Genomic DNA, 14,318 nt, shown 5'->3' with positions numbered 1-14,318 from the left:
TCATAATGTCACACTGAACTATATGCCATGGTTATTTTCTTTGGGCTCCCTGCCACAAGCTTCTCCCCACTCCTGTTCAATCTCCATTCAGCTGACAAAGTGATCTTCCTAAAAGTATAAGTCTTTCCTGGTCACCCCTGCAAACAGTTGACTTCAATGGTTCCTTATAACCTCCCAGATAAAAGAGAAAATCCTCTATTTGGTGTTCAGAGCCCTTTGTAATGTGACCCCCTAAACCTTTCCAGTTTTCTTACACTTTACATCACCACCCCTCTTTGATCCACTGACACCAGCCTCAAACACGAAGTTCCATCTCCAGATTCTGCGCATTTTCACTGGCAGTGCACTCTCCCTCCTAGTTTCCGTAGCTTCAAGTGTCAGCTAAAATGCCACCTTCCATGTGAAATATTTTTAATTCCCCTTAATGTTAGTGTTTTTCTTCTATCAATTTTCTCTAGTTTATCGTGTCTATAGCTTGTTTGTACAAATTTGTCTGCATTTTATATCTCTTATTGGACTCCAAGCTCCTTGAGAGAAAAGACTGGATTTTGTTCTTTGTTCCTCAAAGCTTAGCCATTGCCTGGTACATAGTAAGCTCTTAGCAAACTCAAATTGACTAACTAAAAGAAAATAAAAAATATCAATGAAAGTTGCTTAAAATTTAAACTTTTTTAAGTCAAAGTTTTAAGAGTCTAGGCTAGTCATATCTTGACCCTGGTTCCTGTCTTAACACTAAGTTTATGAGAACCCTCTACTCAAAATAAAGTTATTTCATTACAGGAAGGAAGGGAAGGAGGGAAAGAGAGAGGGGGAGGGAAGGGAGGAAGGGAAAGAAGGGAGGAAAAGGAGGAAAAGGAAGGGTGGAAGAGAGAAGTAAGGGTGGAAGGGAGGAGAAGAAAGGGTGAAAGAGAAAAGAAAGGGTGGAAGAGAGAAGAAAAGGTGGATAGGGAGGGAGGGAGAAAAGGGAGGATGGGAGGAAAAACAGGATAGTAAGGAATTCTATTTGTAGCTCCAGTTCCCCACACAGTGCCCAAGTTTAGCACACAGTAGGTACTTAATACATATTATTTGAATGGACCTTCCCCCTTCTGTCCCAAGGATACTTTCTTGCACACCTGGTTTTCCATACTCTGATCATTAGATCTGACTTCCAACTCTCAGCCCTCTCTTGTCCTTTGGTGACTAAGCCCTTAGGGGGTCCGACTATCAGCCTCTTCTGTGTGGCTTCTGAGTTTGCCATCCTAGCTTTGTCCTGGATCTGCCAGCCCAGGCCTCCCTTCAGAACTCTCCCTAAGCTGCTCCTCTCCAGTGCCTCGACATGGTAATGACTAGCTTGTGGGTCTCTTTAATCAACTACTTCTAGTCCTTTGCCTTAAACTCAATGGAAGAAAGAAAAGATATAAAGGAAGACTGCACTTATTCTTGCCCAGAACCCACCAGGAACCTGACAGAGAAGTATTCCTTAATTCATCAAGGTACTTAAGAGCTCTCATGCCCTCGGTTGGGATTTATTTCTAGAGTTAAGTTCCAGTGGAGTACTCAAATGAATGAGGAAGCTCCCCGCTACCTCCAACAGATTAAACAATGTGCAGCTCACCACTTTTGAAGTGTGTAAGTTATTGCTGCCCTTTTTTTTTAAATTTCATGACAATATTTGAACATTATCTCATTTTAAAGATCTGGCAGCATAGGTCCAATTAAAATTTCAAAACATTTAAGTGAGCAAAAGGCCCAAGTCCTCAATGAATTTCATATTGGGTTTTATATACATGAAAACAGTTAGACATTTTTTAATCATAATAGATTCATTCGAGATAGACATTATTATCCAACAATCACTTCAAGATGTTTTACAATCCCTCTGTCATCATATGAAAAGTATAGTTATGAAGAGATAATACTCATCATTAAGAAACATATTGCTTGATCATCATCTTCCTCTCCCTCACCCCCAACCCATCAGAATCATACTTCAGCTCAATCATCCACTTGGCATACTTCACTTTAGTCTGAAATTAGGAAGATAGAGAAGAGAAAGATGCTCAGTAGAAAACTCTACCCAAGAAATAAGTCTTGTTTCCTCACAAATGAAGGAAGGGGTGAAAGAAAAAAGAATGGGGAAATGAGAAAAAGAGGAAAGGAGGAAAAACTGGCAAGGAACAAGATAAATGAGATGGGAAGAAGGGTAGAGAGAGAAAGGGAGTATGAAGAAGAAAGAACAGGAAAAGAATAAAAAGGAGAGAAGGAATAGAGGGAAGAAGAAGAGTGAAGAAAAACGAAAGAGGGGAAAAGAAAATGAGAGAAAGAAAAAGGAAGTAAAAGAAAAATGAAGGAGAGAACAAAAAGAAAAGTAATAGCAAAAGAGGAAGAAAGGAAAGAGGGAAGGGAAGCAAATGGGGAAAGGAGCAGTGAAGGAAGGAAGGAAGGAAGGAAGGAAAAACAGAGAGAAAGAAAGAAAGAAAGAAAGAAAGAAAGAAAGAAAGAAAGAAAGAAAGGAAGAAGAAGAAGAAGAAGAAGGAAGGAAGAAAGGAAGGAAGGAAGGAAGGAAGGAAGGAAGGAAGGAAGGAAGGAAGGAAGGAAGGAAGGAAGGAAGGAAAGGAAAGAAGGAAAGGAAAGAAGGAAGGAAAGGAAGAGAAAGAAAGAGAGGGAAAGAGAGAGAGAAAAGAAGAAAGGAAGGGGAAAGGAAGAAGGGAAAGAAATGACTTCTGGCAGACAAGCAGAAAAAATTGTTTTGGTTAAAAAAAAAGTCTTGCAACAGATTATTTGACTACCTTTGCAAAGTAAGGATCTAATCTAAGCTATCAATGATTTTCATTAAAGACTTTGCTTAAAAATAACTTTGACAGGTGTTCAAGGGCTCAGGGTACATTATCTAGCTCTTAGGCCTTTAGACATCTTACTTACCCACACATACTTGTATGTATATACATAAATATGCATACATATTTATACACATTTGTATGTGTGTTATTTGTAACTCAGTTATTTGTTGTTTATTTGGGAGTTTTACAAGATATATTATTTTATCAGTGTAGGAAATTACTGGTGAAAAGTCTTTCAATCATTGTATATGGGCACCTTTTCTATAATCTCCAGTCTTAAAGAGTTGTTTGAAGGATTGAGAAACTAAGTCATTTACCCAATAATTTCATAAAGCTAGAGTGTGTCAGAAGCCCAACATGAACCCAAGTTTTCCTGGCTCCAAGTATAAATGTCTGTCCACTACATGGAGCTCTCTCTCATAAACCAGATATAGAGTAGGCATATAGCCAAAGGAACACTGTTGTGTAACCCTCTTAAACTGCTTTAATCACTTAACTAGGATTTTCCTGAAAAGTCAAAGAAAGAAGAAGGAGGAGAACCATTTTCATCTATCTTAAAGCTCTTCTTTTTTAAACCAAATCAAACATACAAAACATTTGGACTAATTCACAGAACACAAAGGAGAAATGACTGATATGCACAAAAATATTTATTGTACAATTCTTTTATTGCAATAAAAAATGAGAAAATAAAAATGTGTCTACCATTTAGGGAATAGATTACCAAATTATGTCATATAAAAATGAGACAAAATTATTGTGGCATTAGAAATGACAAAAGAGATGGGTCTCAGTGAATTGATACAGAGTGAGTTGAGTAGAGTCGGGAGAAAAATTTATATAATTAAAAAAACCATAAAACCAAACAGCTTTAAAAGACAGAAGAACCCCGATCAATATAATGACCCAACAATATTTCAGTGAAATGAAAATAATCCATGCTCCCTATCTCAGCAGATGGACAACAGGGGCAGAATGAGACAAATGTGGAGGCAAGATCAACTATTTTTTGTTTATTATACTTAATTTTTACAAGTGGGAGTCCTTGAGAAAGAATTTTGGAGGGAGAATAATAGTGGAGCAAATGATATGACAACAAAAAATGCAGAAAAATATAATTAATTTTTATTGAAATACACAGAAGATAGTAGACAAAAATTCACAATGGGAAATAAACAGGGCAATGTTGAAACCACTTTAATATAGATAGAGAGATAAACAGATGATAGATGATAGATGATAGAAGATAGATGATGATACATGGTAGAGAGATGATGGAAAGATGATAAAGAGAAAGATGATAGAGAGATAGATAGATGATAGATAGATACCAAGTTGTAGAAATTTTGTCATATACAATTCTCTTTCTGTTCTTTGTATAAAGAAATGCTCATTTTTGTTGTTATTTATCCTAGTAATAATGCTAAAAAAATTAAATAGGCCAATTCACCTCATAAGGAGGCCCCATCTCTTCTTAAAGAAACTATAAAACCTAAAATTTAATTCTCTAACTTTTCTTTGACTGGGGTGCTCAAGAAATAAGTATGGCACAGTGGAAAGTACACTGGCTTACAGTCAAAGGATCTAGATTAAGCTCCTAACTCTGTCACTTCTTACTTGGGTAACTTTTGGCAAGTCACTTCACCTTGACTAAATCCAAAATTTCTTTGGATAGATGAGGATGTAAACCAGAAAGACTCAAGTTGACAGAAGTAGTAATCATCAAAGTCAAAGTCTGAACCCAGATCCTCTGACAAAGATATTTTTACAGTATCACATTGGTAGAGGTGGGAGGGGAAAGGAAAAGAACAGATAGAATGGGGTGAAGTTTGATTATATAATTAAATTAGACTTCTGTTCCTAAATCAATATTACCAATTTATTATTATTATTTTATTATTATCAATTTATATGGACATTAAAGATTCAGACTTGGGGTGGCTAGGTGGCACAGTAGATAGAGTACCAGCCCTGGAGTCAGGAGGACCTGAGTTCAAATCCAGACTCAGACACTTAATAATTACCTAGCTGTATGAACTTGTGCAAGTCACTTAACCCCATTGCCTTGTTAAAAAAAAAAATCAGACTTTATAATCCCTGGCTAAGTAATGCAAAAATCAGGCAATGTACTCTGTCAATTGTTCTCAGGCCATGAATATTCCAAATATTCATATATTCCATATGAAACATAAACAACTAAAAAGCATATATATTCCTTTTGAAGAGTTCCTGGCTCTGGAGACCCATTTCCTGTAGTCTCCCAGGAAGGGCAAGAGATTTAAATATTCAGATAGTCTTTCAAAGGCTTTCTCTTAAATTCAGAGAAGTCAAACATATAAAAACCTCTCCATCCCTCAGAGAAAGAGAGACCTCTTTGCCACATTTAGTCCACAGAAGTCAATGTGTGAATATGCAGACTCCAAATCCCTTTATCTGCTCCAATGCTATTAATCTAATGGAAAGTCAAAGGAGATAGCTTTTAAAATTCTTTGGGCACATTTCATTCAGCTTAAATGTTTTGATGCATTAATATTAATGAAGTTGTGACTTTTGACCTAAGAAGTAAAGGTTAATGGCTTCACTGGCTGATTTTTCCCCCCATTTCTCACATCCTATGCAAACTGAAATCTAATATGCATATATACAAGTAGGAGCAGTTTAACTAAAATATAGCCCTGATTTTAAGGTCAAAAGTCATCTGAACAGTGTCTAGTCTTTATAGAGATTAAAATTTTATTTAATTAGTGTGTTACTTAAAACTCTACCATTGTCTTTGACATAGCTTTTCTTTTTACATACTCCTGAAGAAATGTCCATTTTAATAATCTATGCATTGGGGGCAGCTAGGTGGCACAGTGGGGCAGCTAGGTGGTGCAGTGGATAAAGCACCAGCCCTGGAATCAGGAGTACCTGGGTTCAAATCCTGCCTCAGACACTTAATAATTACCTAAGCTGTGTGGCCTTGGGCAAGCCACTTAACCCCATTTGCCTTGCAAAAAAAAAAAAAAAAAAAAACCTAAAAAAAATAATCTATACATTGATATCATTCCCTTCTGAGTTTCTTTACTGATAGAAACTTACACTAAGGAAGAGCTAGGCAAGTTTCAATAGTGTACTCAACTCTTAATTATCCACTTGTGGATTATACAAAATAAAATTTAATCCCAAATGCTTTCCCCCTAATTTGAATGCTACCTCCTGCCTTCTTCCTTCCTTTGTATGCTGAAAATGTGAACTAAATCAGTAAACCCATGTTGAATATAATTATGAAGAGAAATTTGTTAACAAAAAAAAAATAAAAGTGTTTGATTGCACCACTGTTTTCTATTTTTCATGTCAGTGTTCTCTATCAGACTAGAGATTTTTCCTGACAACATGGTGGTGAGGTCCCATGAGTTACAGAAACTTTTGTCTTTCCACTTCCAGAGGATCTGAGAATAAATGAAGGAATGTTCCATGGATCTCTGGAACTGGAAAATTCTAGCTCTTCTCTGCCTCTCAGACTCCTAGCTTCCTTAAAAAATACTCCCCTCAATTAGGGAAATAAAACTGTACATACACTTTGATCCAGCAATACCACTACTATGTCTGTAAACTGTATAGGTCCATATCCCAAAGAGATCATGAAAAAAAGGTAAAAAAAAATCCACACATACAAAAAATATTTATAGCATCTCTTTTTGTAATGGCAAAGAATTGAAAATTGAGAGGAAGACTATACTTTGGGGAATGGCTAAACAAATTGTGGTATATGAATGAATGTGATGGAACACTATTATTCTATAAGAAATCACAAGGGATGGAACTTCACAACAGCCTGTAAAGACTGGCATGAACTGATGCTGAGTGAAATGAGCAGAACCAGAAGAACAACATACTACATGAACAGTAACATGGGGTGATGGTCAACTATGATAGACTTATTCATTTCAGTAGCGCAATAATCAAAGACAACTCTCAAAGACTTTTCTTTTAGATATCCATATCCAGAGCAGGAACTGTGGAGTTTAAATACAGACCAATACAACTTCAATTTTTAAAAGTTTTCTTAGGTATTATTTTTTGTTCTGAAGTGTTTTTTTTCTGTTTCGATTTTTCTCTCACAACATGATTAATATGGATCTATGTTTAGCTTGATTATGCATATACATATATATATATATATATATATATATATATATATATATATATATAGTTTATGTTGGATTGCTTTCTGTCAGGAGGAGGGGGAGAGAAAAGAGGAAGGGAGAAAAATGTAAACTCAGAACCTTGCAAAGAGATGATGATTGAGAACTATGGTTACATGTCATTGGAAAAAATAAATTTTAAAAAAAAGTTTTAGAAGATTCCCTTAAAATCTCACCTCCTCAAAAAGTCTCTAGTGACCCCTAAAGTCACCTTCCAATCTACTTTCTGAGTATCTTGTATATTGCCCATGAAAATCCAAATTCTTTCAGAGCAGAAACTGTTTTCATTTTTTATTTGATTTCTCAGTGGTTATCATAGTGCCTTACTAACAAATACTAATTCATTGACTGAAGGATGGATTAGAGAGTGAAATTAAATTTTCCTATTAGAAGGAAAATGCCTTGGAGAAAGTGCTATATTTGCACTGTATAACTTTCCTAAGACAGCTTCTTCTTGGAAATCTAACTTTTTATCTCAAGTTGTACTTGGATTTAATTTTACCTATAATTCTCAAATCAAATTGAAACCCAAAGGATTTACTAATGTATCTAAATAGTTGTACATTCTGGCAGACTGTTCAATTAGATATAATCTATGTTAATTAAGCTTTCCATTTTAACAAATCTTCATATTAAAACACATTTGAATCATGACAAATAAACATTAAATCTGCATTGCCATTAAATTATTTTAGCAAGACAAATTCATCTTTGTTATTCTCTTATTGTTTTCAGTGAGCACAGATGTTTATTTTTTGAATCCATCAAATCAACATTATGGATCAGTATGAATAGCAAAGTATTGCCAAGTACCCATTTCATTACAGGAAACATCCTACTTCAATTCCTACCTCCAGGTAAGTTCCCAATAACCATTAGATCCATGTTCTCCATTCTATTTTATCCATTCTCTTATAAGATATTCATGAGAACTGAGTTGGTTTAGTGATCCAGGGACCACACATTGCTAGATCAATGAGCTTAGTTTTCTGAATCTAGACAAAAGCTCTCAAATGGTTTGCCTCTGTTCATGTCTGTACACATCAGGTTAAAAAAAAAAAGATTCAATAGTTGCTTATCTTTACAGCAAACATCTCAGATTCCCAAAGTCTGTTTCTGGATTTCTAAATGATTTGAATGATGACAGTTATATTGAGATCTGGATTTTGGGTCCATTTCAACTTTCTTACCATCATCTTTGATCAACCAGCCACTATTTTGATCTAAATTCAACATTACTAGTAGGTCAATGCAATGGGCATAATTTTCTCTTAAACTTCTATCCTGAGGAAGAATATTTTCTCAAGAAAGCAGTTTCCCTGTTCCATGGAAACAAATTACTTGGCCCGATTCTTTGCAGTGATCACAGGGCAGCTTCTCTGGTGTTGTAATACATCCTTCAGTCACTTTTATTCTTTCCATACTCCAGTTAGTAATGAATTGCTCAACAGAGTCCATCAGGAAATCCGTTGGTGAATTCAAATGAAAGTTTACAACAATGAACCAAATTTCACAGAACGTGATGCCACAAGTATTAGATGGAGATAGCATATAGATAGTTTGAAGAAAGACATGGGGAACAAGTCATAGGGATTCTTGCCTGGGATTTCGACCAACTATAACCAGTAAGGAAAATTGATTATATATTCTAAAACACTTTTGGCTACCTGCTGTTGTTGCTGTTTAATGAAACAGTCCATAGTATGAGCCCCTAGGGCTATTACTGTCATGGGGAAAAAAACAGAAAAGATTTTTTTAAACGTTCATTTTAAAGGGATAGACACCAGTTCTTAAACTGCCTCATGCCAAAATATGAGAGGAGCAGAATCTACCTAGAAGAAAGGATTGGAGGGCAGCTAGGTGGCGCAGTGAAAAGAGCATCAGTCCTGGAGTCAGGAGTACCTGAGTTCAAATTCAGCTTCAGATACTTAATAATTACCTAGCTGTGTAGCCTTGGGCAAGCCACTTAACCCCATTGCCTTGTAAAAAATAAAAAAAAAAGGTAAATGGTTTGGAATTGGGTTTTGTTTTTCTTAACCCAGAAGAAAAGAGTGTGCAGTACTCAGGAGGAGTGTGAAGCTTTGAATATAAGGAACTTTAAAAAAAAATCTACACTAAAAAATTGGAAACATTTATCTTAAATATTTAATTGTTAATTGAAACAAAAGGCAAATTTAGTTTTGATTTTAGTTTACTTTGACAAATAAAATAATGCCCTTTATGCCTCAATATTCAATAAATGTTTTCAATATTCAGTATTCAATAAAGGTTTTTTTTTTAATAGAATTTCTTAGGAGGACAATATAATAAAATTTACAGCAAACGTCTCAGATTCCCAAAGTCCGTTTCTGGATTTCTAAATGAAAATACAAGGCAAAAGGGTAATTCTTAGGTCCAACTCAAGATTCACCCAACTCACTAGTAACAAAAGTAGAGAAAACGCCAAATGATAATGAATAGATTAGTGTCCACCTGGATGGAGGTCTCTTGTGGAGTGCTGCAAAATCCTGTCCAGAGAACTTTATCTCTTCTTTTTTTTTTATCAATGACTTGGATGAAGTCAGCTGGCATACATCTCAATTTTTTGACTGATAGAAAGCCAGGAAAGATTGCTAATATATTGGATGACTGGATCAGGACTCACAAAAATCTCATCATACTAACAAAATAGATCATATGCAATAAGACAGTGTAATAGAAATAAATTTAAAGTTCCATACTTAGGCTCAAAAAGTAGAAAGCATCTTTAGAGAATGAAATAAAACTGGCTAGAAAATACATCATGTATAAATGTCCTAGATCTTTGCATGGCATAAAAGCTCAATATATGCTATTAGTGTGATACAAGACCCAAAAGAAGCTAATAAGAATTTAAAGTTCATTAAAAGAAATGTCCCACTGTCATCTCCACCAGATCAAATCTGTAATAACATGCAATTTCTTGAACACTAATATTTTAAGGATAACAGTGAGAGACTGAAAAGTGCCTAAAGAGTGACCATGATGCTAATGAGACTTAAAACCATGCTGAATATGAATTATCTAAAAAAATTGCTGCCATCGAATGAATATCTATATTTTAATATTTAAAGGATTATTGTGCTTTATATCAGAGAATGATTGATGGGCTGATATCACAAACAAATTTCACTTTATCCTAAGTAAATACTTCCTAATGAGAACTATCCACAAATTGAATGGACTGCCTTGAAAAGTAGTGAATTCATGTCTATCATGGTTTTCAAGAAAAGGGTGAGTGACTATTTCTTGGTGATGCTGTGGAGCAAATTCCTAGTTCAATTACAGATGGAATGGATTCCCTCAGATCCTTTCCAATTCTACAATTCTACCACTACAAAATGATTTCATAAGATTATTAGGTGATAAGATCAGATATTAAAAAAAGTGAAAAAAATGAGGCCCTCAAATCCAACTACCTCAATTTTACAAAAGGATGAAACTAAGTTAAGAAAGGTTAAGTGATTTACCCAGAGTCACATATCTAGTAAGAGTATGAGATAAAATTTAAAGTCAAGTCTTCCTTTCTCCTGGTACTCTATACTGGTACTTTGCTTCTTTTTCACTTAGCTGTCCTTCAAAAGGACAATTTTCTTTTAAAATTTTTTGAACAAAGGCAGCAATAAGACCTTCATCAACTTTTCCCCTTAATATTTTCTAGAATTCTTAGCCCAAAATAATCTGAAGTTCATTTTATGATAACTAAGATTTGCCAATCCCTGTTCAAAATGTATCAGTACAAAGGTTTATTGAATAAGAAACATTATTCATTTCTGAGCATCAAAATATATTTTCCTACCCAAAAGCAGGAAAATCAAAGAAGATAATTGCCTTATTATCAAAGAAGATAATTACTTTAATTCTTCTACCTCAAGAACTTAAAACATAGAAATTTATCTGACCCCAAACCATAGCCCAATGAGGCAGACAAATATTTATTTCATCTTATCTATATAACAAATTGAGTATTTGCCCAAGACCTTTCAACAAAAAATCAGAAAGATAACCTTAGGTCTTCTGATTTGCTATTGTTTTGTCTACCAAATCACACTGCTCTTTTGCTACTGAAACAAAAACACTAAAATATTATTAACTATAATTCAGAGACTATCCAGATAGACCAAGACATCTTTGCTTCTCAAGGCATTGACCAGCTATATAGCTAGACAAATAATTAAAAAGTTAAATTGATAGCTGATGGAGAGATAGATAAATAGATGATGAAAATTTAGATATATTGAAAGATAAAATAAAATCTTTAAGTAAAAAAAGAAAGATATATAGATATAGATAGGGTAGATAGATGGGTGGGTGATTAGATGGATGGACAGATTGTTATAAAAGTCTTAGTGTAGCCTTAAAACTATTAAAACATAAGCATTCAGTTTATACTTTCTAAGATCAATGACTCTCATCATGGTATTTCCCCACTTGAAGAAAGCCATCCTTGTTCCTCTATATTTCCCAATCCAATTCTACTCACCTTGTACAATCCTTTTCAAGAAGTCTTCCCAGATTACTTCTACCCATAGTGCTCTCATCTACCTCTGAATTCACATCACATATTGTCACACATGCTGCTTGATATTACATTTGGGTAGTGTACTGTATGTGATTCTTTAACTTTCCATCTAATTATATGTACTTTGTTTCCCTAAATAGACTATAAATTCCTTTACGGAGGGACAATTTCTTATATACTACAGTGAGGGGAGGGAGGGGAACTTCCAACAGGCTGGCCATATGAGGTCTCCAAAATCATTTGATCAGGTGTTACCAAGACAACAGCACGAGGGCCTTGAAATTCAATAAATATAGGAGTTTTTTAAGGTTAGGAGTTTTTCTTAATTTTTTATTAAATTTATTTTTTCATCCTGTATTCATATATATATATATATATATATATATATATATATATATATATATATATATATATATATATATTTAAGTTACAAAGTTTTCTTTCTACTTGACCTCCCCTCAGTGGTGAACAGGTTAGCATTGTACATACATATTTTTGTTTTTGTTTTTTGTTTTTTATTTTTTAGGGGTTTTTTGCAAGGCAATGGGGTTAAGTGGCTTGCCCAAGACCACACAGCTAGGTAATTATTAAGTGTCCGAGGCAGGATTTGAACTCAGGTACTCCTGACTCCAGGGCCAGTGCTCTGTCTACTGTGCCACCTAGCTGCCCCCGGTACATACATATTTTTGAAAAACTGTTTACAGATTTTCGGTATGCAGAATTAGGATTAAGAGAAAGGGATGCATAAGAAATGATTTTTATAAAGTGTTCATCAGATTCTAAAGGGTTGGGTTTTTTTTGTTTTGTTTTTGTTTTGTTTTGCTTTTCTTCCTCTTGATGGGGATGACATCATCCATAGCTGGTCTAATAGGGTTGTCCTAGTTCTTTGAATTGATGAGAGGAGCTGCTTCCATCAAGGTTGATCATCTTACAATGCTGTTGCTAATGTGTACATTGTTCTTCTGGTTCTGCTCCCATCACTCAGAATCAGATCCTTGAAATCATCCCATGCTTCTCTAGAGTGCAATCATTTATGATTTCTTATAGAACAATAGCATTCCATAGTATTAATATACTTAAACTTATTTAGCCATTTCCCCAATTGATGAGCATCCCATCAATTTCCAATTCTTTGTCATTATTAAAAGAGCTGCTATGAATATTTTAGAAAATGTGGGACTTTTTCTATTTTTTTATGATTTCTTCTGGATATAGGCCTAGAATTGGAAATGCTGGGTCAAGGGGAGTAAATATTTTTATTACTCTTTGGGCATGGTTCCATATTGCTCTCCAGAATGGTTGGATCAATTCATAACTCCACCAGCAATGTATCTATGTCCCAATGCTCCAATCTTCTTCTTTGATTATTTTCCCTTTCCCCACCCCCCTCATCTTGGCCAGATAGGCATGAAGTGATACCACATTATTGTTTTAATTTGCATTTATTTAATCAATAATGATTTGGAGCATTTTTCATATGATCATATATAATTTCTTCATTTGAAAACTTTCTATTCATATCCTTTAACCATTTGTCAATTGGGAAATGACTTGTAACCTTATAAATTTGATGCAATTCTCCATATAGTTTAGAAATGAGACTTTTATCTGAACTTCTAGTTGTGAAGATTGCTTCCCAGCTTTCTGTTTTCCTTCAAATTTTGGCAGCATTGATTTTATTAGCGCAAAAATTTTTTAATTTAATATAGTCAAAATCATTCATTTTACAATTTTTAATATACTCTATTTCTTGTTTGGGCATAAATTTATCACCCTTCTATAGATCTGATAGAGTATTTCTTGGTCTAAAAATTTACCTATGGAATTGCCCTCATGTCTAAACCCTTTACCCATTTTGATCTTATTTTGGTACAGGATGTGAGATGTGGGTCTATGCCTAGTTTTTGCCACACTATTTTCCAGTTTTCCCAACAAATTTTGTCAAATAGTGAGTTCTTATCCCAGAAGCTGATGTCTTTGGGTTTGTCAAACAGTAGATATCTGTAGTCATTTACTGCAATTTCTTTTGAATCCATCCTAATCCACTGATACATTACTCTATTTCTTAACCAGGACCAGGCAATTTTGATGACTGCCACTTTTAGATCTGGTAAATCTTTACATTTTCTCACCAATTCCCTTGATATTCTTGACCTTTTGTTGCTCCAGATGAATTTTGTTACTATTTTTCTAGCTCAGTAAAGCAGTTATTTGGTAGTTGTTTGAAATGGCACTGAATAAGTAATTTAATTTTAGTAGGATCATCATTTTATTATATTATTTTTTACCTAACCATGAGCAATTGATATTTTCTCAATTTTTTTAGATCTGACTTTATTTGGGTGAGAAGTGTTTTATAATCATGTTCATAGAGTTTCTGAGTTTATCATGGGAGATAGATTCCCAAGTATTTAGTGTTGTCTATAGTTACTTCACTAAGATTGGTATTTTTAAGTTGACAAATCTTTATGACCCTTGAATGATGTTGTAAATATCCTAATGACCCTTAACAGAAAAAAATATTCCTTACCCTTGAACTACAAGATCATAGATTAGATCTGGAAGGGGTCTCAGTGGCTACCTAGTCCAGTTTTTTCATTTTACTGATGAAGAAACTGAAGCCCAGAATTTAAGAAACTTGCCCAAGGTCAACAATCATAAAATCAAAGAGAGACTTGGAAAGGGACTGAGAGGTCATCTACCTAAACCCTTCATTTTTACAGAAGTGGAAACTAAATTCTAAAGATGTTAAGTGACTTGGCTAAGGTC

The sequence above is a fragment of the Macrotis lagotis genome, chromosome 3 (assembly GCF_037893015.1).
Source record: "Macrotis lagotis isolate mMagLag1 chromosome 3, bilby.v1.9.chrom.fasta, whole genome shotgun sequence".
Lineage (NCBI taxonomy): Eukaryota > Metazoa > Chordata > Mammalia > Peramelemorphia > Peramelidae > Macrotis > Macrotis lagotis.
The sequence above is the reverse complement of the archived record's forward strand: the minus strand, read 5'-3'. Positions refer to the sequence as shown.